This window comes from Lactuca serriola, chromosome 9, assembly GCF_051521515.1.
Source record: "Lactuca serriola cultivar US96UC23 chromosome 9, Lser_US96UC23_V15, whole genome shotgun sequence".
Taxonomy (NCBI): domain Eukaryota; kingdom Viridiplantae; phylum Streptophyta; class Magnoliopsida; order Asterales; family Asteraceae; genus Lactuca; species Lactuca serriola.
This window is the reverse complement of record NC_136416.1, coordinates 164,623,815-164,646,562: the sequence shown is the minus strand read 5'-3', so window position 1 is coordinate 164,646,562 and position 22,748 is coordinate 164,623,815. Positions and strand designations below refer to the sequence as shown.

At 38.0% G+C, this 22,748-nt stretch overlaps 1 non-coding gene across 1 annotated transcript; it reads left to right on the top strand.

Moving 5' to 3' along the window:
- Nucleotides 1–14,097: 14,097 nt before the first annotated feature.
- LOC145077544 (small nucleolar RNA R71) lies at nt 14,098–14,204 on the top strand. Its single transcript, XR_013693286.1, has one exon. It is a non-coding gene; the product is annotated as a small nucleolar RNA R71 (small nucleolar RNA).
- The last annotated feature ends 8,544 nt before the right edge of the window (nt 14,205–22,748 follow it).

Here is a 22,748-nt window from a genome sequence, read left to right as displayed (position 1 = left end):
TTGTCTTGGTGATATGCAACCCAAAATGTCCATGCTACTCTCGGGTCAAGTACATACCGATTATAGTTATGGACTTAGACACTAATCCAACAATCTCCCACTTGGATAAGTCTAATAACTATTATTGCAAGTACGACTCCACAACGCGACTAGAAATCGTAGCTCTTAAAAGCCGTTGTCGAACTCTGGCCTAGTCAATGACGCGTCCATTAGATAAGGGATCATATATTCCCCCATTCTAGATATCATATGGTCTGAGACATGGATTATAATCATTCTCTTTGTCCATCTGTTGTTTCCCGATTTTCGATTTATGATGACCGACTAATTGAACAAATCAAATCAGTCCAGGCTTGGCCAAGCACTTAGGGGTGTCATCACTAAATCATCGAGGGGCCCACATATATTGATTTTATCCCTCCAAGGGTAAAAGGAATGGATAAACTTCGACTCAAATGTTTTCTTGTACTTACTCATCAAATTACACACAACAATATGTTTTATAACACCAAGTTACTGGTGCGTTTACATACGTCAATGTGCAACCGACTTGTAAGCTACAACTCACGTGTCTTGATTTTAAGAATATAAGATATTATCGTCTCACAATCACTCGTAATTAAATACATGAAGTGATTCAGATGAGCGTGGGTTGAATCCAATACTCGAATCTTATACCAGGAGTACTCATGAACACTGTAGCCAACTTGTGCTATGACTAAAACACCTCTACAGACTCATTCATGACAGTCTTGCCTCAATACCTACTTCCAAAGTATGATCAAATGTGGATGGTTTGAATAACCTAGTTATCCGGGAAGTCAAAACATGCAAAGTGAAACACTAGAATAATACTAATCCTATATGGCCCCAAAACTTTTGAGTCCCATATTGATTACTCATTATTCATTGTATAATGTTTCGAATAATCAACTTAATACTTGAATTAATACAATAGCTATGCCATGCTCCAAGCATGCACACTTTGTTTGTATATGGTCCTGACTTTGTGAAGTAGATCAACTGAAAACATTTCAATGATTCTCATTTCATAATTCCAAATCTTTATTGCAAGTGTAAGAATTCCAAATTCTTGTCACTACTAAACTATCATGCAATGCAGCCTTTGTAATGTCATGGTACCAAAAGTCACAGAGACTTGACCAATGATATTACAAAATATTCATTTGGAGATTATTACAAGACAATTCCATGGAAATGAAGTCTCAAATTCAAAGTACATTCCTCTGAACATCCTTCTTGCATAAAAGTTTCTAACTTTTTCATATATTCTTAATCTCCAACTCCCAATAAAGAAACATTTCATATCTTGCCATACGACAACTCATTATTAATAGAATCATGTCTATTCATAATAATGTCAATATGTTCCCTCCATTATTATACTTCCAACTATCCTTAAGCGGCCAATCCTTGGCGAACCTTAGATTGTCCTTAACAGTTGTTTCACCACTTTTGCCATTTCTCACAATTCGAACTATGAAGAGGGATGTCGTAATAATAAGCGTTTCCTCACAATTGTCTGTCATTGCTTCCAGGCTGTTGTGCAAACGACTGAGAACTCATAGAACTTAAATACATAGTCAACTTTAATTAGAATGGGCACCGAACAAGAATATGTCAACATGATAAGTTACAAACCTCAAGTTGTGTGCTAGTGATTAACAATAGGTTTACTCTTGATTAGTTCTTGAAACTTTCAAGATATTTAAGACTCCCACTGACCTCTTGACATATACGATTCACTTTGTCAAGAACCATTCCTTGATGAACAAATATTCAAGAGTTAGTGCGGTTTCTTATCAAGATAAACACTTCACACAATTGGTCTTAGTTGGTCTTTGTCCTTACCAAGACATCACAACTTACCAATTTCAAATGTACTAGAGTAGAAAACATTTTACTCTACATCTGATGAGTGTTAAAAACCTTTCTTAAGATTATGTCACTCAAGTTACAATCTTGGAGTATGACTCTAAGACTTGTTCTTGGAACGAAGTATGATTCACCTTTTTATTTAACCATTTTAACTATTCACGATTCATCTTCTTTTCCATACAAGTGCACTAAGGTATCCTTAGAGGATCAATTGTAATATGGTTTTCCATAATCATTAAGATGATCATAAAACACTATATTAAAGTACTCTCCTATCTTTTCAGATTGGAGAAACTTTTATCTTTCTGTCTAATTTGATTCTTCTCATTTGTTCTGTCATGCATTGAAACTTTTCCAATGATTCAGAATTATACTTAAACTTGTAAGCATAACCATATTTACTAAACTTTCGTAAAACGTGATGAATAGTTTTATCGATCTTTGTGGTGGACCTTGACCAGTACACAACCAAGTGTACCCAATCTCCTAGTCCTTCACTTGACTCACATATTCATGTGAACAAGGAATTAGTCTTAATTTCCCAAAGACAAAGGTTCTCATTCATCACACACTACAAGTTGCATGATTCCAAGTTTCTATCCAATTGAAATTTGGGTGATGAGAATCTTTCCTTATTTGGTCAATTATGACACTACCACAAACGAAAGAATCAAATCCATATTGAACATTTCTAGAATATACATAAACATTAATTTTCACAAAAGCCATTGTAAAGAGATATAAAATAAAACAAAATCAAAATTTTATTTATTCATAAAACACGGAAAACTTTTCCTTACAATGCAATTACAAGTGAAAACTATGTTTTTAAATATTTCTAAGCAATCTATCATAACTCTTAAGCAGCAACTCAAGAATCTGATCATCGAACCATGCGATCGAAATCCATTTTTTCGTGATCAGTCTCAGCCTACTCTTCTTTTAAACTTCCTTTGATTCTACAAAACATCAAATTGTAATTGCATTACATCATGTATTAAGAATCTCCAAATAGGAACTTAATAGAGTTAGATAGTGGATTTTACCTGAAGTAGAGTCAAAAAGAAAATTTTGACTTTACCATCTTTGTAATCTTTCAGGTAAATATGGCAGCTTCGCAACCAATGCCCCTTCTCTTGGCAATAGAAACATATGGACTCTTTGGGAATGGTACACATGACTATCTCATATTTAGCCTTTCTCTTTACCATTTGGTCAAATGACTTGACTATGGTTGATCCCTTTGCATTGGGAAGAGAAAGCTTTTCTGGACTTACAATGTTCCCATTGTCATTATCCATGGAAGTTTAGAGAGTAGATCTTCCAATCAAATTTTCTTTACCAGTACGCCAAAACATTGCTGATTCAGTAGAAACAAGCAAATATGTTAGATCAATAAGGGTCATGTCATGATCTCCAATATAGTTGTCCTTAAAGAACCCACTATATGACATGGAAGTGATTGAAGAACCCAGTCAACAGAAGACTTCCTCGAGATTTCGACACCCAACTCTCCCCGCTTGTCAATATGTAACTTCGTCTCCAAGACGTGAGCAGATACAAACTTTCCTTCCTTCCAATAGGGCTTTGAGTGACCTAGAACGTGTGGGTTAAGGAGAATTATTGGAGGAGGTGGAGGAAGTGAAGTTCCATTACAGTACGAAAAAAGGATTAATCTTTCACCTTGATCGCCTTGTGGAAATCATCTTTATAAAAAATATTTTTTTTCCAAAAGATTCGGGAAGATCATAGTTGTCGGAAAATAGACATATGAAATGGGAGAAATTCGAGTTTAGTTGATTTCAGTCCTTAATATAACACCCAACATGAAATATTAAGGCTAGGACCTAACACAATATTTTACAATGTGGAAGAGGGATGTCGTAATCCAAACTGCAAAATATTTGAAGGTAGGTAAATGACGATTTACCAATTTCCACCATGAAAAATAAAATTGATCATTAGGTTTTAAATGGATTGAAACTCCTAGATCCTTTGAGATTCATTGAACAATTCGATGGCATGTTTAAATCTCGATTGTGCCCTTCAAGTTTGTGACTGGGATGCCGAGGATCACAAACAAGGTGTGAATAACCATGCAAATTAGATTGGTACACTCAATGTTACAACCACCTAATCAGTGTGCCGGTTAACCACACATGCTCCATTGATCTATGATTAACATCAAGCTACCCTTTGCCACGCACTGTCAGTCCTAGATTAGTGTGTCGGTTAACCACACAAACTCCACTAACAACTTAACAAGAGGCAAAGCGCAATTTCATAGGTTAGCACCAAATCACATTTTTCCTAAAGCAACTAAGATTGAGAATTTAATAAAAGTTTACTTAATTTATAATTATCATTATACTTATAATGAAAATTAAAATGTCCTATCAAACCCGTTTGGCTAACGACCCTCCACCAGTCAAGGAAGCGGTGGGTGAGAGTGGATACCCATTAAACTGCCATTTTATAGGCAGTAACCTTATACCCCCCTTATAAATCGGCTTCGTGAATGAGGCCTGCTAACGGTAAGACTAACTTTACTCTTATACATATATATAAATATTAAACCTATAATATTATAATAGTATAAGGGTTGAATTTTAAACTTTTAAAATTCTAGGGTTTGGAACTAAATGTTTCAAAGTAAGACGTTGCATTTACAAATTCTAAAACTTGAGGGAAAGTTTTGAACTATTTAAAAACTTTTGATTTCCATAACTTATAAGTTTAATATAGGTTTTAATGAAAAGACTCTTAACATTCCATGACTTGAGGACAAGTTATGGAGTTCATTAAAACATTTATGTAAAAGACTCTTCAAGTTCCATAACTTGAGGGCAAATTATGGAAGACTTAAAGCCACTTAAGATGAAATTTAAAAGGAGACTCTTTACTTTCCATAACTTGAGGACAAGTTATGAATTTAATTAAAACAATTAGATCAAAAGTTCTAACAAGAAAATCAAACAATTTTCCTATGATCTAATTAAACTCATAAGTTAAGATAATTCATATCAAACAAGTTTCAAGAAATTAGCTTAATCTTTTAAACTAATACAAATCATGAAAATTTGAAAATTATCTTTTAAATTGGATAATCATGATCATTACCACATCAAAAACAGGTTTATAAGTTCAAAAACAGCTTAGGGTAATGATCCTAGTCCAATTCTAGCCAAAAACCTCGAAAATCTGCATTCTGGACCTCCAACTCGTCGAGTGCATGAACTGACTCGGCAAGTCGGTCAGTTTTCGGAGGGGAATCGATGAGTTCCCCAGTGGACTCGGCGATTCCACTGTCCAGAAAGCAGAAAATCGATTTTTCCAAGCTTTGCAAACAAGTAGCATCAAGTATAATGGAAAACAACCCTAGTGTCTGATACCACTGAAGGGTTTTGAGCATTATAACACTCCTATGGTGTACATACAACCCTACATGCATTGGATCTATGTTTTCTCTAATTATACATTCAATATTGTTTCCAAAGCATTAAGCCTACAACTAGCATACAAATGACATAAACATCATAGAAATGAGTTATATAATTACCTCTTTGTTGTAGCTTATAGTTTTGGCCTTTAAGAAATTAGCACTAATAGTATGAATGCCTTAAATGGAATCACAACACACCTTTGGACAAAGGATGAATTTTGAGATAATATCCTCACACCAAAATCGGCTCAATGATCTTTCAAGAACTAGTATACCATTTTGGAGGCTAAGGGGCTTCTTATATAGTGTGGCTTAATTAGGGTTACACCATGCAAACCCTAATGTGCATGAATTTCCACATTCCTTAGGCTCCATGGGTTTTAACCTCCATAGAGTAACCATGGTTCACCACACATGTTTATCCCAACATAAAGAACTATGGATCACAAGCCCACTTTATAAGAATGAATGATTTACCAAATCAATCCCCATTTATTTAATTAGTCTCTTTTGATCACAAAATTAATTCCAAACTAATTTTTGATCAATACTAATTAAATAATATGATTTCATATTAATATATTAGAACTTATAATATATTAACAAATCATAAATAACATCTTCTCAAAAGTTCATCCTATCAAATTGTCCTGGTGATATGTAACCCAAATGGACCATGCTACTCTCGGGTCAAATACATACCACAGATACCGGCACCTCATGCCTAACTACCAGCTCCCGAACATAGATATCTGCTAACTTTTCTGTGGATATACTATCGGCAATCGGGATAAAATGTTCACTCTTGTTCAACCTGTCCACAATGACCCAAATAGAATCAACACCCCGCGCTGTCCTGGGAAATTTCGTGATAAAATCCATAGTGATCTCCTCCCTCTTCCACATAAGGATGGTAACGGCTGGACCTTTCCGTGAGGTCTCTTATATTCGGCTTTGACCTTCCTATAAGTCAAACACAGCTTAATGAACCAAGCAACTTCTATTTTCATACAGGACCACCAGTAATTCAACCTCAAGTCTCGGTGCATCTTCGTGGCCCCCAGATGGATAGAAAATTTTGACTTATGTGCCTCCTCCTAAATTGTCTGTCTTGCCCCACCTACTGTCGGAACCCAAACCCTACCATATTGAGTCAATAACCCCCGACTGTCTCTAACAAACAAAGGAATTTTCCCTCTAATCCGCTCAGTCTTCTAATTTTCCTTTTTCAATCCTTCTACATGATCCTCCTTGATCAAGTATATCAAATTTGAAGTGACAGTCATCCTCAAATAAATATATATGATTAACGAACAAACCGCCTTACGGCTCAAAGCATCGACCACCACATTGGCCTTCCCGGGTGGTACAGAATCTTGCAGTCATAATCTTTTACCACATCTAACCATTTCCAGATCTTCAGAGCAAACACCACTGACCCTAATTCCAAATCATGCTTGGGGTAATTCACCTCTTTAGGCTTCATCTACCTCGAGGCGTAAGCAATCACATGCCCCATCTATATAAGAACAACTCCTAGACCTGAAATAGAAGCGCCTCAATAAACCAAAATATCAGCCAACCCCTCAGGAAACGTGAGAATCAGGGCCTCGCACAACCTAGGCCACAGCATCTCGAAGGCCAACTGCTAATCTGGAACCCACTGAAAGGTTACATTCTTCATGGTCAGACGGGTCAGAGGCACCGTAATCTTGGAGAAGTCTTGAATAAATCTCCTATAATACCCCCACAAGACCCAATAAACTTTGGCTCTTTGATGCACTTTTCAGAATTTCCCAACTCATCATAGCCTCGATCTTGGCTGGGTCCACCAAGATTCCATCCTGATTGATGATGTGCCCCAAAAACTGCACCTCACGCAATCAAAACTCGCATTTGGAGAATTTGGCATACAGCCTCTCCCTCTTCAAGGTCTCCAACACCTCTCGTAAATGTTGCTCATACAACTTCTTCGTATTGGAGTAGACCAAAATATCATCAATAACAACAATCACTAATCGATCCAACATCGGCATGCAGACCTGATTCATGAGATCCATGAATGTTGTTGGGGTATTGGTGAGACCAAAGGGCATCACTACAAACTCGTAATGACCATAACGAGTTCTAAAGGCTGTCTTAAGAACATCCTTATCCCTGATCCTCATTTGATGGTATCCCTACCGAAGATCAATCTTGGGAAACCAAGATGCACCTTGAAGCTGGTCGAATAAGTCGTCAATCCTAAAAAGTGGATAACGGTTCTTCACCGTTCGCTTGTTCAGTTCCTGATAAACGATACACATCCTGTCCGAACCATCCTTCTTCTTTACAAACAAAATCAGTGCCACCTATGTGGAACTGCTCGGGCGGATGAAACCCTTGTCTAGCAGCTCCTGCAGTTGCGTAGACAACTCCTACATCTCAGGCGATGCTATGCGGTATAACGCCATGGCTATCGAAGTCGAACCAGGCATCAAATCAATCTGAAACTCAACCTGCCTCTCAGGAGGCACTCCCAGCAATGCATCGGGAAAAACATCGGGAAAATCCCGCACAATGGGTACCCCGCTCAACTCTTACATGGCCTCAACCCGAGTATCCGAAACATACGCAAAAACCCAGAACAACCCTGCTGCAGAAATGTCCTTTCCCTCGCAGCTGAACATAGAGCTGGTCCATGTGAAACTCTCACTAACTGTTGCTCACAATCAATCACGTCCCATTAGGCCCCAACTAGTCTATCCCAATGATCACCTTCAATCCCCTCAAGGGAATTAGTACCAAATCAACAGAAAACCTCTCACTAAACATGTGTGTTGGATTAGGTGTCTAAGCCCATAACTATAATTGGTATGTACTTGACCCGATGGTAGCATGGTCCTTTTGGGTTTCCTTTACCGAAACAATTTGATATGATGGACTTTTGAGAAGAGGTTATTTGTGATTTATTAATAAATATATTATAAGTATAATATATTAATTGAGAAATAATATTATTTAATTAGTATCGATCAAGAATTAATTTAAAATTAATTTAGTGATCAAAAGAGAATAATTAAATTTACAGGGACTGATTAAGTAAATCAGTTTTACTTATAGTATGGGCTAATGATCCATCGTTGATTAGGATGGGCTAAACATATATGATAGTACATGAAGGTTTAAACCCAAAGGGCTTAAGAAATATTAAGGGTCATGGTGAATTAGGTTTGCGTGGATGTAACCCTACGCTTTCCCACAATATAAAAGCAACCCCTTAGTCACTAAAATCGGCTCCATGAATTCTTGTGAAGAGCCATAATCATAACCCTAACTTATGAAATCGGCCCAAATATTGGTTTAAATCAGCAAATGTGCACCGATAACAACTAGATACTAAAATAGGTTAAAAATCGTACCTTTTTGATGAAAAAAATCAAAATTGTGAGGGAAGTTGAGAAGGAGGTCTTCCTGAGGAAAAAGTGAAAAGTGAAGAGAGCACGGAGAGAGGGATGGTAAAGTGAAAAGTGAAAGAAAAATGATTGGTCAAGATTAAAAGCCCTAATGTTTTTATTGCAGTTTTATTTACGAGAACACGTCGTGGGTTTGACACCGCGTCGTGGTGTTTTATTGAAATTCGTGATTCTGCTTTCTGTAAAGTCACCACATCGTGGCGAATTGTACCACGTCATGGTGGGAAAAATAATTTAATTCTAACCAAATTCTCATAAAAACTACCACCCGACACTCATTCCATGCTATTTCTCTCAACAAACCCCATATAAAAATTCAAAGGATTGAAAAATAAAAAACAAAGCATAAATAAAGCAAAAATAAACAAAAATTAAAAGAAAATAAAAGAAAAGAAAAGAAAATGCAAACTCAAAACCACAGGTTGCCTCCTACAAGCGCTTCTTTTTGGGGAGTCGTGAGTCGGACTCCTTCCCGCTCTACATTGATTAGGCTCGTGCAAATTTCATAATTTCCCCTTCTTTTTCTTCATTTGGCATGCCTTCCTCATAATGCTTTACCCTATGTCCATTAACCTTGAAGGGAGTTCCATCTCTTGCTATCAACTATATGGCTCTATGTGGAAAAACTTCCTTTAAATTAAATGGACCATCCTAACGAGTTTGTAATTTCCCGATAAAAAGCTTTAACCTTGAATTAAAAAGGAGAACCTTTTTCCCTTCTTGAAAGTCCTTATGTGCTCTTAACCTTGCGTCATACCATTTATTAGTTTTATCTTTGTAAATTAAGGAGCTAGTGTATGTTTTATTTCTCAATTCTTCAAGATCATTCATTTGCATCAAACGGTTGGTACGAAGTTTCAGCTAATTCAAAGTTACAAATCTTCAAAGCCCAAAACGCTTTATGTTCAATTTCCACCGACAAATGGCAATTCTTTCCATATACCAACCTATATGGTGTAGTACCAATAGGTGTTTTAAAGGCCGTACGAAATGCTCATAATGCATCATCAAGTTTCTCCAACCACTCCTTATTATTTCCAACTGAATGCTACAAAATTCTTTTTAATAACCAATTTGTAACTTTAGTTTTCCCACTTGTTTGTGGATGGTAGAGTGTTGCAAACCTATGGTGTACACCATATTTTTGTAATACCTTTGCTAATAGTTCATTTGCAAAGTGGGTTCCCCAATCACTTATAAGAGCCTTCGGGACACCGAATCTTGAAAATAATCTTTTTAGAAAACGAAACACTGCTCGAGCATCATTTGTAGGTAATGTTTGTTCTTCCGCCCATTTGGATACATAATCGACCGCCACCAATATATATTTATTTCCTCGAGACATCGGGAAAGGTCCCATGAAGTCGATCCCCTAAACATCAAATATCTCACACACTTGGATTACACTTTGGGGCATCTCGTTTCGGTAGGAAATGTTTCCCAACTTTTGGCATGAATCACATTCTATGACAAATTGGGTAGCATCTTTAAAAATTGTCGGCCAATAAAATCTAGAGTCAATAATCTTCTTTGTCGTGCATTGCGCTCCGTGATGTCCTCTGGTTTGCCCGTTATGTAAATGTTTTAAGATCTCTAAACTTTCTCTCCCAAAAACACATCTTCTTATCATTCCATTTGCGCAACTTCTAAAGAGTAATGACTCATCCCAAAAGTAGTACTTGACTTCTGAAAATAGTTTCTTCGTCTGTTGTCAAGTCAATTCTTTCGGAAGATAATCACTAGCTAAGTAGTTACCTATATCCGCATACCAAGGTACCTCTCCCACAATTACCATCAAATATTCTTTAGGAAAGTCATCTCCAGTCTTGTTTTCTTCCAATCCCGAATTTTCTAGTCTTGATTAGTGATCGGCCGCTACATTCTCCATTTCTTTTTTATCCCTTATTTCTATGTCAAATTCTTATAAAAGTAACACCCATCGTATCAATCTTGGTTTAGCATCTTGTTTAGCAAAAAGATACTTGAGCGCAAAATGGTCAGTAAACACAATAGTTTTGAATAAACTAAGTAAGGGCGGAATTTATCAAAAGCATAGACCACAACAAGGAGTTCCTTTTCGGTAATAGTATAATTTTCTTGAGTCGGATTTAAAGTCTTGCTTGCATAATAAACGGGCTGAAAATGCTTATCAACCCTTTGTCCTAGAACATCTCCAACTTCAAAGTCACTTGCATCACACATAAGCTCAAAAGGAAGGTTCCAATTTAGGGCGATCATGATAGGGGTACTAGTTAATTTCTCTTTCAATGTTTGAAAGGCTTCAAGGCATTCTTTGGAGAAATCAAATATAACATCCTTCAAGAGAAGTTGGGTTAATGGCCTTGTGATTTTGAGAAATCCTTTATGAATCAGCGGAAAAATATCGCATGGCCTAGAAAACTTCTCACCCCTTTTACATTTGTTGGAGGTGGCAACTTGGCTATAGTATCTACCTTTGCGTGGTCCACCTTTATCCCTAATTTTGAGACTTTGTACCCCAATACAATTCCTTTTTTGACCATAAACTGGCATTTTTTCCCAGTTTAAAACCAAGTTGGTCTTTTCACATCTTGCAAGCATTAGATCAAGGTTGGACATGCAATCTTCAAAAGAGGGGCCAAAAACTGAGAATTTGTCCATGAAAACCTCCATAAATTTTACAATCATGTCGTGGAAGATTGACATCATGCACCTTTGGAATGTGGTTGGTACGTTACATAACCCAAATGGCATTCGTCTATATGCAAATGTCCCACTTGGGCAAGTGAATGTGGTTTTTTCTTGGTCTTGTGGATCAATAGGACATTGAAAGTATCCTAAAAAACCATCTAGAAAGAAATAGTAGAGATGACCAGATAGCCTTTCGAGCATTTGATCAATAAATGGTAAGGGAAAATGGTCTTTGCATGTAGCATCATTTAGCTTACGATAATCGATGCACACATGCCAACCGGTCACCATTCTTGTTGGAATGAGCTCGTTTTCTTCATTGGTTACTATCGTCATTCCTCCTTTTTAGGTACCATGTGCACCGGACTGACCCATTGGCTATCAGATACTAAATAAATGATATCGACATCCAAAGTTTGACTACCTCCTTTTTCACTACTTCTTGCATGTTTGGGTTTAGTCTTCTTTGGCGTTGCACCACTGGATTAGCTCCTTCTTCAAGATTGATTTTATGCGAACAATATGCGGACAAATGCCCTTGATGTCGGTGATCTTCCACGCTATGGCATTTTGGTGTCTCTTTAGTACCTCCACTAGGCTTTCTTTTCCATGTTTTGCGAGATCAGTTACTATAATGACCGATTTTTGTTGATCTTCTTCCAAAAATGCTTACTCTAGATGTTCAGGCAAAGCTTTCAACTCAATTTTTGGTTTTTGGTCAGACACCACGGCGTGGGCCTCCTGCCACGTCGTATTGTCGCAGTGTTTTTTATTTGATCGTGAAAAATTAGATGACCACGTCTTGGTGTCAGTGCCATGTCGTGGTGTTTCTTCAACCTTTTTTTTCAATTCTTTGTACTCGCTCTTTTCCAACAACTTCTCTAACTCTTTTATATCAGGTTTAGCATCAAAATATCCTTCTTGTAACACCATATATCCCTCGGTTTCCTTTTCTTTCCATCCTCCAAGCTCCTTCTCTAGTAGTTCATTGAACACATCAATTGAGAAAGCCATATCATCACTTATCCTTGAGTGTTGGATTTCTCTATTAACTCCAAAAGTGACGGCTTCTTATCTAACTCGAAGAGTGAGTTTGGACTCTCTAATATCAACCAAGGCTCGGACGCTGCTCAAAAAACGCCTTCCAAGAATGATTGGTACTTGTTTGTCTTCCCCCATATCTAAGACAATAAAATTCGCGAGAAAAACAAACTTGTCAACTTTTACTAATAAATCTTCACATATTCATCTTGGAAAGGTCATTGTTTTGTTTGCTAAATGGATAACCATGCGGACTGGTATTGGCTCCGGGAGATCAAGTTTCTTAAAGAACGAATATGGCATCAAATTAAAACTTGATCCCGAGTCGGCTAGAGCGTGGCTAGTGGCTAGATTTCCAATTGGCACAAAAGTGTTAAGCTTCCCGGATCACCCATCTTCTTAGGTAGCATATTTAACATTACAGCTGAGAAGGTTTCATTTAGTACCACCTTGGACATCCCTTCCATCTTCTTTCGATTAGTTAAGAGATCTTTTAAAAACTTTGCATAATTTGGCATTTGGGCTATAACTTCAAGGAACTGAATATTGATTTCATGGGACTTGATATGATCTAAGAATTTCAGATAGTCTTCAGCATTCTTTTCTTGTCTGGCTCTACTTGGAAAGGGTAACGGTGGGCGGTATAGCTTAACAAGATCAATATTTTTCTTTTCAGATTTCTGCCACGTCGTGGTGTCATCACCATGTTGTGGCGACTGTTCAGACTTCTTTTATTGAATTTCTTCTCGACCTTCCTGCTCATCATCTAGGTTGTTTCTGTTAATGGTAGTTAGATGGGTAACAATTTTACCACTTCCAGTTGTAATAGCTTGGATGTGAGCTCCCTTCGGGTTTTGTTCGGTGTTTTCTGGAAGTCCGCCCAGTGATCGTTCATTAAACTGCTTAGCTAGTTTCCTGAGTTGTTTTTTGATGTTGAGGATTGAAGATTGTTGATTTTTGAGTAAAACTTGTTGATCTTTCATTAGAGCTTGTTATTCTCTAATTGTTTCTTCGGTTTCCTCGTGCCTTTTTTCAGATGCGACTGCAAAACGAGTAAGCATTGACTCGAAATTGAGTTTCTTTTCAGGAGCTGGATCCTCTCTTTGGTAAAAGCCTCTTCTTTTTTGTTCATACTTCTCTTCCTTGGCTTTCTTGTACTCATCATAAGGTAACCACTTCTTTTTGGGCTTTCTCCAATCTTCATCATATTGATCACCACTCGAGTAGAAAGCTTGAACCTTTCAGTTTCCATTTTCATCAAGATCACAGTCTTTGGTTATATGTGGCCCATTACAGTTGTCACACCCCACTCGTATAGCATGGATTGTTTGATCCATATTAGTCATCCTCCTATCCATGTTATGCAGCATTGCTAAGACTGTCAACATGTCCTCTGAAGCTGAATGTGCCGATCCCTTTGCTACATCATTCTGCGGGTTATGGTATTCTCTTGAATGTTTAGAGAATTCCTCGATAAGCTCCTTAATTTCAGTGGGATTCTTCTTCGTTAATGGTCATTGAGAATCAAGGAGTTTTCTTGTCGTGACATTTACCCCATCGTAGAAGATTAATTCTTCTTGTTGCACATTTAGATCGTTTTGAGGGCAATTGCAAAGTAATCCCTTGTAGCGCTCTCATGCTTCATATAGTGACTCACCCATTTGTTGCTCAAAGTTAGCTATGGCCTTTTTCAGTTTAGCCACCTTCGATGGCGAGCAAAAATGTTCTAAGAATTCTTCACGCATTTTTGCCCATATAGTTATTGCGCCTGGTGGTAGTGCCTTCAACCAGTCCTTGGCAGCTCCTTTGAAAGTAACCCGAAGCATTCTCAATAACACCGTTTCGCGTGGAACATTCGGGATGTTGAAGTAGTCGGCGATGTTATTGAGGTCATCAAGATGTTTGTAGGCATCTTCATGATATTTTCCAATGAATGGGATCTCTTTTAGCACAGAAAGGATGTACCCCTTTAGTTCAAATGTCGCAGTAGCTGGAATGGCGGGTTGCACAAGACCCGGACCGGTGTCGTCATGAATTATTTTCTTGTACGCCACCATCGATATGTCGGCAATGTCCGCCATGATGTTCTCGGCTTCGCTGTCTTGTTCACTTTCTTTCTTTGATTCGAGTTCACTTTCTTTTTTGTCTGTTTTGTAATCAGCGTCCTTTTTGGTAGGATTCTTCTCAGTGCCTTCAAAAATGTCTTCATCTTTCGAGGCGTTGCTTGATTCTCCTACTTGCTTTCCCTTCTTCTTACTAAAAACTGATTTAAGATTTTTGAAAGGTGATTTATTTGGTATGTTTGATTCTCCTATGTTCTTGTCCGTCTTTTTACGAAAAACTGACCCTGGGCCTTTAAGTGGTGGTATCAAAGGTGTATTGGATCCATGGGTTATAAACTACTGCAATAAAAACAAATGAAACGCGTAAAAAGAACAAAACACGAAAAATAAAAATTAACTGTTACAACACCACACCAAGGTGTTAGTGACCACAACGTGGTAATTCAAACAGAAAAACAAAAACGAAAATTAAAGAAAATTAGACAAAAAAATCCTAATAAAATTGCAGATTCGAATTAACCAAAAAGGGACCCATCCCCGGCAACGGCGCCAAAAACTTAATGCGTAAAATAAATGTGCACTAGTTTATCCTACTAATGTAACTAATTATTACCTAAGCCAGTGTACTTTGTTGAAAATAGTATAAGACAAAACACAGGTATCGAACACAGGGAACGGTATGTTTAGCTAATTTTATCTACTACTAACTAAATTACTAATAACTTTAGAAAAAAGGTTTTCTCTAGTTTTGCAAGACTAAAAACGTTACTAACTGAACTAACTAACTATCAACTATTAAGGCAATTATTTAAAACTAAAAGCAAGAAACACAAGAGATGATTTAAACCAAGGTAATTGAGAGACTTTCATTTAGCTTCGGATTTACTTGCTATTATGGTTGATTTATGGAAGTGCAATGGATTATTGTTTCATTGGTTACCGACTCCTAAGCTGACTAGGTTAATGTTCATTAATCCTAATACTTTTGCAAACAAGCTCATTCATACGGTGATCAGACGGATAAACTAACAAGTTTACTAGTGTTAAGTTCAAGTTAAATTAGACTTATAACGAATTGATTAATTTGGGTTGTTAGCTCATTCAATATATGATTGGTCGTCATATATTAACTCCTACGATTATTTACCCACTTTTCCATTTAACCCTAGGTTTTGGTCAAAACTCTAGTCCTATAATTTTGCAATTCACAAAGATCATAAGATTCAAGTTCAATTAAGAAAGATGGTCATGCAAACTTAATTAAACTCAACAATAAATAGAAAAGACAGTTATCATAAGCACAGAAGGTTCTTTAATAAGCTAAATTAACAAATAACCAATAAAACTAAATCCAAACCATAAATCAAACCGTAGTAAGTTAAGCAACCCTACACTAAACGAAAGTCATAGGGTTTTAGCCCATGATTTCAGCAATCAAACACAGAAAAACAAGATTCATTGTTATAAACATGATCAAACCAAGTAGAAAATCGTAAATACGGATTGTATTGCCTTAATGCTCTCGATTCGCAAGGCTATGATCGAATTCTTCACTTCCATGCTTCAATTCAGATACTTGGCCTTCAAAAGTCGACAGTAGCTTGTAGCTGAAGGGTTCATGTTATGGTTTGGGCTAGGCTGTTGGATGTATAGGTCATTTGTACTTTGAGTCTTGTAATAAAAGTGTTTTTGGTGTGTTTACAGCCAAGAGTGTGTTTGCGGCCGTAAACCTGTTTACGGTCATGTTTTCTTCCCTGTATATAGGATCAGTCTGTGTCTGTTAATGGTTTTTGATGATCCATAGAGTTTACGATCATTATCAGAGTTGTACCAGACGTTTTCTGCATACAAACGTGTGCAAGCTTTGATTCATTCTTCTACTACTTAATTCTCATCTTAATTGATTGTTAGATTGCTTGATCAATGGTTAAGATCATGTTTCAAGGACCTTACAATTGGCATCAGAGCAAGTCCGGTGTCAAAACATCTTTCAATCACGTTTTCGGTCAAAGGAACTTAGCTTCATCATTGTTCGAGACTTGATTTGGTGGTTACGTGACAAAAGGAAATCAAATCTGCTAAAAATTCAAGTTTTCATCAAACATCTGTGCATTTACGGCCATGAGTTTACGGCCGTAAACCCCTATTGACCGTAAACTCTTTTTGGTCAATAAAATTCTGAATATTTTTTTAAAAAGGACTAACTAAAATGATTATTGAGAAAAACATAAATTTCAATTGATTAAATATTTTGTTTTCTCACTTGGCCTGTTTTTGTGCAGACTAAAATGGCAGAACTTAAATTTGATGACAGTCACAACCTAGAAATCCTTCTGGCTGAACCTCCTGTTGCTCATGGAGAGTTCAAGTCAATGATTCATGGGTTACGGCAATGCTGCTTGTCCACTTCTCTTACCGTGAATCCTGTAGTCTATCAAGGAATCATCAAGGAGTTCTGGAAATCTGCTAAGTTGGAGAGAGGAAATGATAGATCTATATTTGTTGAAGCTGATGTAGAAGGGTGCAAAGTTATCATAACAGAGCAATCCATCAGAGACGCCTTACAAATTGACGATCAATCTACCTTCCCTACTAAAATTGCAATTGATGAAGCTCAAGAAATTCTTGACAAGATGGGCTATGAAGGCGAATTTCCTCTCACAATAAAGAAACTACTACCACCTTACTAGAGATTCTTGGCTTACATCTTTGTGAACTGCATATCCGGCAGATGGACCGGTGCTGATGAGATCTCATTAAGAGACACAGGAGCCATTACCGCTCTTGCTGCAGGAATCAATTTCAACTTCTCAAATTTTATCCTGTATGAATTTGTTATAAACATCAACGCGAAGACTAGAGACACATTCTTGATGTATCTCAGGTTTATTCAGGTGTTCATTGATGTGCAATTTCCTGAAATAGTCAAAGACGAAGAAACCCTGGATATGAAGTCTCTTGGTCCACACACTGTTGGGTTGATAAAACAAAATCGAAAAGGAAAAGTCGTTTTTCAAGGAAAGTTTCCCCTGGTGAAGTTTGGCAAGTTTGCTGAGTTGAATGAGCCATCTGAATCTCGCGGGTCTTCAGAAAGAGTATCTTCGTAGCGTGTATCTTCAAAACAGGTGCTTTCAGAAGATGATGTCATTACGGTTTCTGATCACGAAGATGATGAAGCTACACCTGCTTCCATTGTAGCTGTAGAGCATGACCTTCACTCTGTACAGGTTGAGAGTGATTTCAACGAAGAAATTGATTCTTTTGAGGATTTGGATCTTTCGGGCTTTGACGAGGATGATATTCCCTTGAATCTTGGAGGAAATGAAAATCTCTTGTCAAATGAAGATCTTGACTCTTTCTTTGACACTATCCATGATGTTGCTCATCTAGCAACGGAGATAAGGGAGTCAGAAGACGTTCTTGAAACTACGCCTCCTTCTCCAAAATAAATGGCTGAAACTTCAACTCCAATGGAGACATATTCAGAGATTCCTCTCTCTGAGAATGTTCCTCCTACTATTGAGCCAACAGTGAGTGAACATCTGACAACTCAGACCTCCTCACCTACATTGAAGAGGATAAGACTTGATCCTAGACCGAGTGTATTTGTGCCTGAACTATCTCAAGGCCTGTCAACTCCACCAATTACTACTTTTGTTGCAACTTCACCTATTCCTTCCAATGAAGGACCGACCACATTTTATGAAGCTAGTGGTTCCTCAGTTCTTTCGGGATCATCTCCTCTTAGGCCCTATCATGATATTGCCTTTGAGAGGCTTGCTCTACATTTGGCCCACGAACAAAGCTTGGTGCCTTCCTCCCGAGCTAAGGGAATTTTTATTTATGAAGGACACTCAAAATAGGATGATCCTACCATAACTGAACTTCAAAAGGAAATCAGCGTGCTTAATCAGAAGAATATTGAGCTTGATATCCGGGTGGTTGATCTTGAAGCTGAAAAGGTCCAACTTAAAATTCAGGTTGCAGATCTTGATGCGGATAAAACCCTAAAAACTCAGCAAATTTCGGATCTGCAAACCCATCTGGGAGCCTTGAATGCAAGTTACTTTGATCTTAAGAAGAAGTTGGCAGAAGAATTTGGCGAAAAATTCAAGTCTTCAGTTCAACATTCCAACACTGGCCAGTCTGCTGATCAACAAGTTCAAGGACCCCCTGTTGACCCGCCCACTCAAAGAAGAACTACGATTGTTGATCGCTTCGACAAGGAACCATCTCAAGCACCAAACGTTGTTGCACTCAAGCGTGCCAAGTTAGCAGCTTATGACAAGAAAAAGCAACTTCTTTTCAAGAAATCCTCTGATCAGAATGCTCCTGGAAGTCAACCCAAAATCACCATCACTGATCTTGAAAAAAAGAAATTTGGACACGGGTATAGTGATAGGACATGAATTGTCTCATGGGGCTTTCATGACGAGCTAAACATGTGGTTAGTGAGAAGCAAAAGCAAAAATGTGGAGTACTACAAAGACTTCCATGATTTCAGTTCCTGGACTAGGGTTGATCTTTCAGAACTAGCAAGTGCTCCATTTGCAAATCCTTCTGGAGATCCAAAGGCAAATCATTTCAAGATGTTCTTGGAGGATCTAGTAAAGAAGGGATTATATGGTATGAAGACTATTGAGTCTTTTATTAAGAGCTTCTCTAATGTACTGGATCCCAAGACAAATAAGCCTTTTCCGACTGTTATGTGGCCACCAACCTATAGTGTTAGGTAGATTCCGGTGTTGCGGAACTTTAATGATGGATCTCTCGCTAAAATGCATTATTGGGTCTATGATGAAACAACTACGACTACTATCATAAAATTCCAAGATGGTTGCTTTCGCCTATACGACAAAAAGGACCTACTTCAATTTGGCAAGTGGGATATTCATCAATTGGCCCTTCATCAGATCAAGGTAGCTGAAGATATTTTCGAGCCTGCTGCGAAAGAGTACACAACAATGGTTGCTGAAATTATTGCAAAGGAGATGTGGCAAGGGGCAATGGGAGGGTCTGACGTGCTTATAATTGAAAAAGACTGAGTTTCAGCTAGCCCCAAACCAAGGGGGAGATTGAAGGGTCCATGTTATAGTTTGGGCTAGGCTTTTGGATGTATAGGTCATTTGTACTTTGAGTCTTGTAATAGAAGTGTTTTTGGTGTGTTTACGGCCAAGAGTGTGTTTACGACTGTAAACCTGTTTACGGTCATGTTTTCTTCCCTATATATAGGATCAGTCTGTGTCTGTTAGTGGTTGTTGATGATCCATAGAGTTTACGGTCATTATCAAAGTTGTACTAGACGTTTTCTAAATACAAACGTGTGCAAGCTTTGATTCATTCTTCTTTTACTTAATTCTCATCTTAATTGATTGTTAGATTGCTTGATCACTGGTTAAGATCCTATTTCAAGGACTTTACACTAGCCAAAGTTCCCATTTCAGAGGAGAATGGCTTGTATTTATAGTTTCCCGAAAATAGATCACCGCGACATGGTCAGGCCAGCACGTCGTGGTCTTCGTTGTTATCTCGTATTCAACAAGTCTCCTTAATCAATCAGGAAAGTCCAAAATGCCACGTCGTGGGAAAGGCACCACGACATAGAGAGTGTATTTTTTTTCCTCATTTTAAAGTCTTGATTCAAACTCCTAGCTTCCAACTTCCTTTTTGCTCCAAGCATATCTTTTACCCCGACAACACATTATACAACAAATTAAGTATCTTTTGTTCTATAAAGGACATAAAAATAATTAGAAACATTAAGATATGATGTAAAATTATATGTATAGATATGCACATATCAAACATCATCGGGTAGGTTACACAACATGGAAAGTAACTCAATACAGGACCTTTGATACTCATGAACCGACCCGACTTGAGTAAGAGATAGCAATTGCTCTTAGATCGTACCTGCGTACATCGGTCGGAACTGCCAGAGTAAGAGCGATTTCATCTCATTCCATCATGTAATGGGTCGTTGTTTGTGTTCCTCTTGAAACCAAAGGAGCTCATCTCCTTCCAAAGCCACCACCATTGCCTCCACCTCGTGTGATTCTGAGAGCTTATAAAAGTTAAAGAACCACTCGGCTCTTAAATCCAAGCATCTAGGTTTTCTCCATCAAATAAAGGCATATCTAGATTCCGGAATCGCCAATTGGCTCCACCTCTATAATTATCTCCTTCGTCACCATGCCCTCCTCCTGATCCACCACCACTTCCAGACCTCCCGCCACTCTTCGGGGTCCTTTTTGGAGTTTCGTCATCCGTTCTAATGAAACTTTCGGACTCAGAGATGGTGGTTTTGATGGTTTCCGTTGCTATCTCTGTGAACTTTTTGGTAAGGACTTCCATCTGTTCAGAGATCTGAGATAAGAGTTGAGCTTTGAGATTATCTTGCAAGCTTGCCATTGTTCCTTCATGTGATTCAATTCTTCTTCCACAACCTCCACTCTAACCCCCCACAATATCAGTCTTTGGTGGAACCATCGATACTCCAAGGAAAGACGTGCTCTGATACCACTTTGTAAATGATTGGTTTGCCAACACACAATAAAGAACTCCAAAAAAGAAATATTGTTGTATTGATATTAGGAATTGAATGATATGAAAACAAGGCTAATAACAATCATAGACACAAATAGAAAATACTAGGAAACTAAGATAGAATTAGCACTTTGAGAAGCTAATGGTCTTCTAGGTGAAAGAAACTTCTAATATTCTCCAAGATTGCCTTCCTCCAAGCCATTCTGCTAGCCTTTATGCAAAGTGATGACAAATAGTGTGTTAATGACCATTTTACCCCTTGGTCCAATTGGAACATTCATAAGTCCCAATTCTAGCTTATTAAGCCCAGCCCTCCTATGGCCCATCAAAGGCTCCCTAAGGGCCCACTAATTGCCCAATTTCTGAATTGGGCCTTATCCCCCAAATGGGCCCAAAAAGTTCCAAGTCCAAATATAATAACTCCAAAGGGTCCAATCATGGCCCAATAGGCCCAATACTCTAGTTCTAGATTTCCAAGTCCAAAATTATACTTCACAGTGGGCCACGGGGACCAAAAGTCCAGGCCTAGTCCCTTAATGCCCAAAAGCCCAATATATCCAATCTGCATGCGTACGCGCGGCATACCTGGAACGTACGCCCAGCGTACGTTAACCTTGACCAAAACGGGGAGTTAACCCAGTACGCGCAGCGTACCAAGGAGTACGCCCGACGTACTAGCCAACTTCCTGGGGACTTTATTCATGGCTTAATCTAGTAAGTCCTTACGACCAAACTGTAGATCCAGGTCCTTTAAGACCTCCTAAACCATAAAGTCACAAACTTTATGTGCTTGCATGCATGGTTGGGGTCAAAACATGATTTTGGTCTATTTAACAAGCTTCAAGACCAACTAGCACTTGTATGGTTGTGGCTTAACCATCAAGGTTCGATTTTTATGACCTTGGGTGCCTTTAAGAGCCTAAAAGGACAACTCTTAGGCTCTGAAATCGTAAAGATACAAGAAGCCTCAACAATAAAGTCCAAAAGTGACCTTAAACACCCTCATAAACAAATCTAAGCATACAATGGCCAAGTATGGAACTTGATACCTCAAAAGGGTCAAAAATAATGTCAATCCTCTGGATCTACAAGCTCTTGGTGGATCCTTGCTTCTTCTCCAAGCTTCTTTCTTCCCTTCTCACTAACACAACACACAAACACTCTCAAATGGCTTCCAAAACACAAAGGCACACAATAATGAGCTAGGGTTTTCGTGGTGGCTGGCTATAGGTGAAGGGAGGCTGAACCAACAAGAGTTATGTTCTTTATATAGGGAGTAAACCCTAAATTTTAGGGTTTAAAGAGATGCACACGTACGGTGGGCGTACTCCTGGTACGTTGGGCGTACATGGCAATATACGCCCCGCGTATGAAGCTTCCTCAACCTACTTATAAAGCCCAAACCAAACCATTCCACACTTCAATTAAGATGATTAATAATAATACCTGGAAAATCCCGAATGCTACAATTAGTGGGTGCACTACATATAATAGGGACCCCAAATATCAAAGTGTATGAGAGAAAAACAATTTTCTTCCATGTTGCTCATTGAAACAAAAGGCAATTATTTTTGTTTTTCTAGTGGACATACAGAACAATGAGAGAAAAAAAAATTTGGTATAATTGACTTA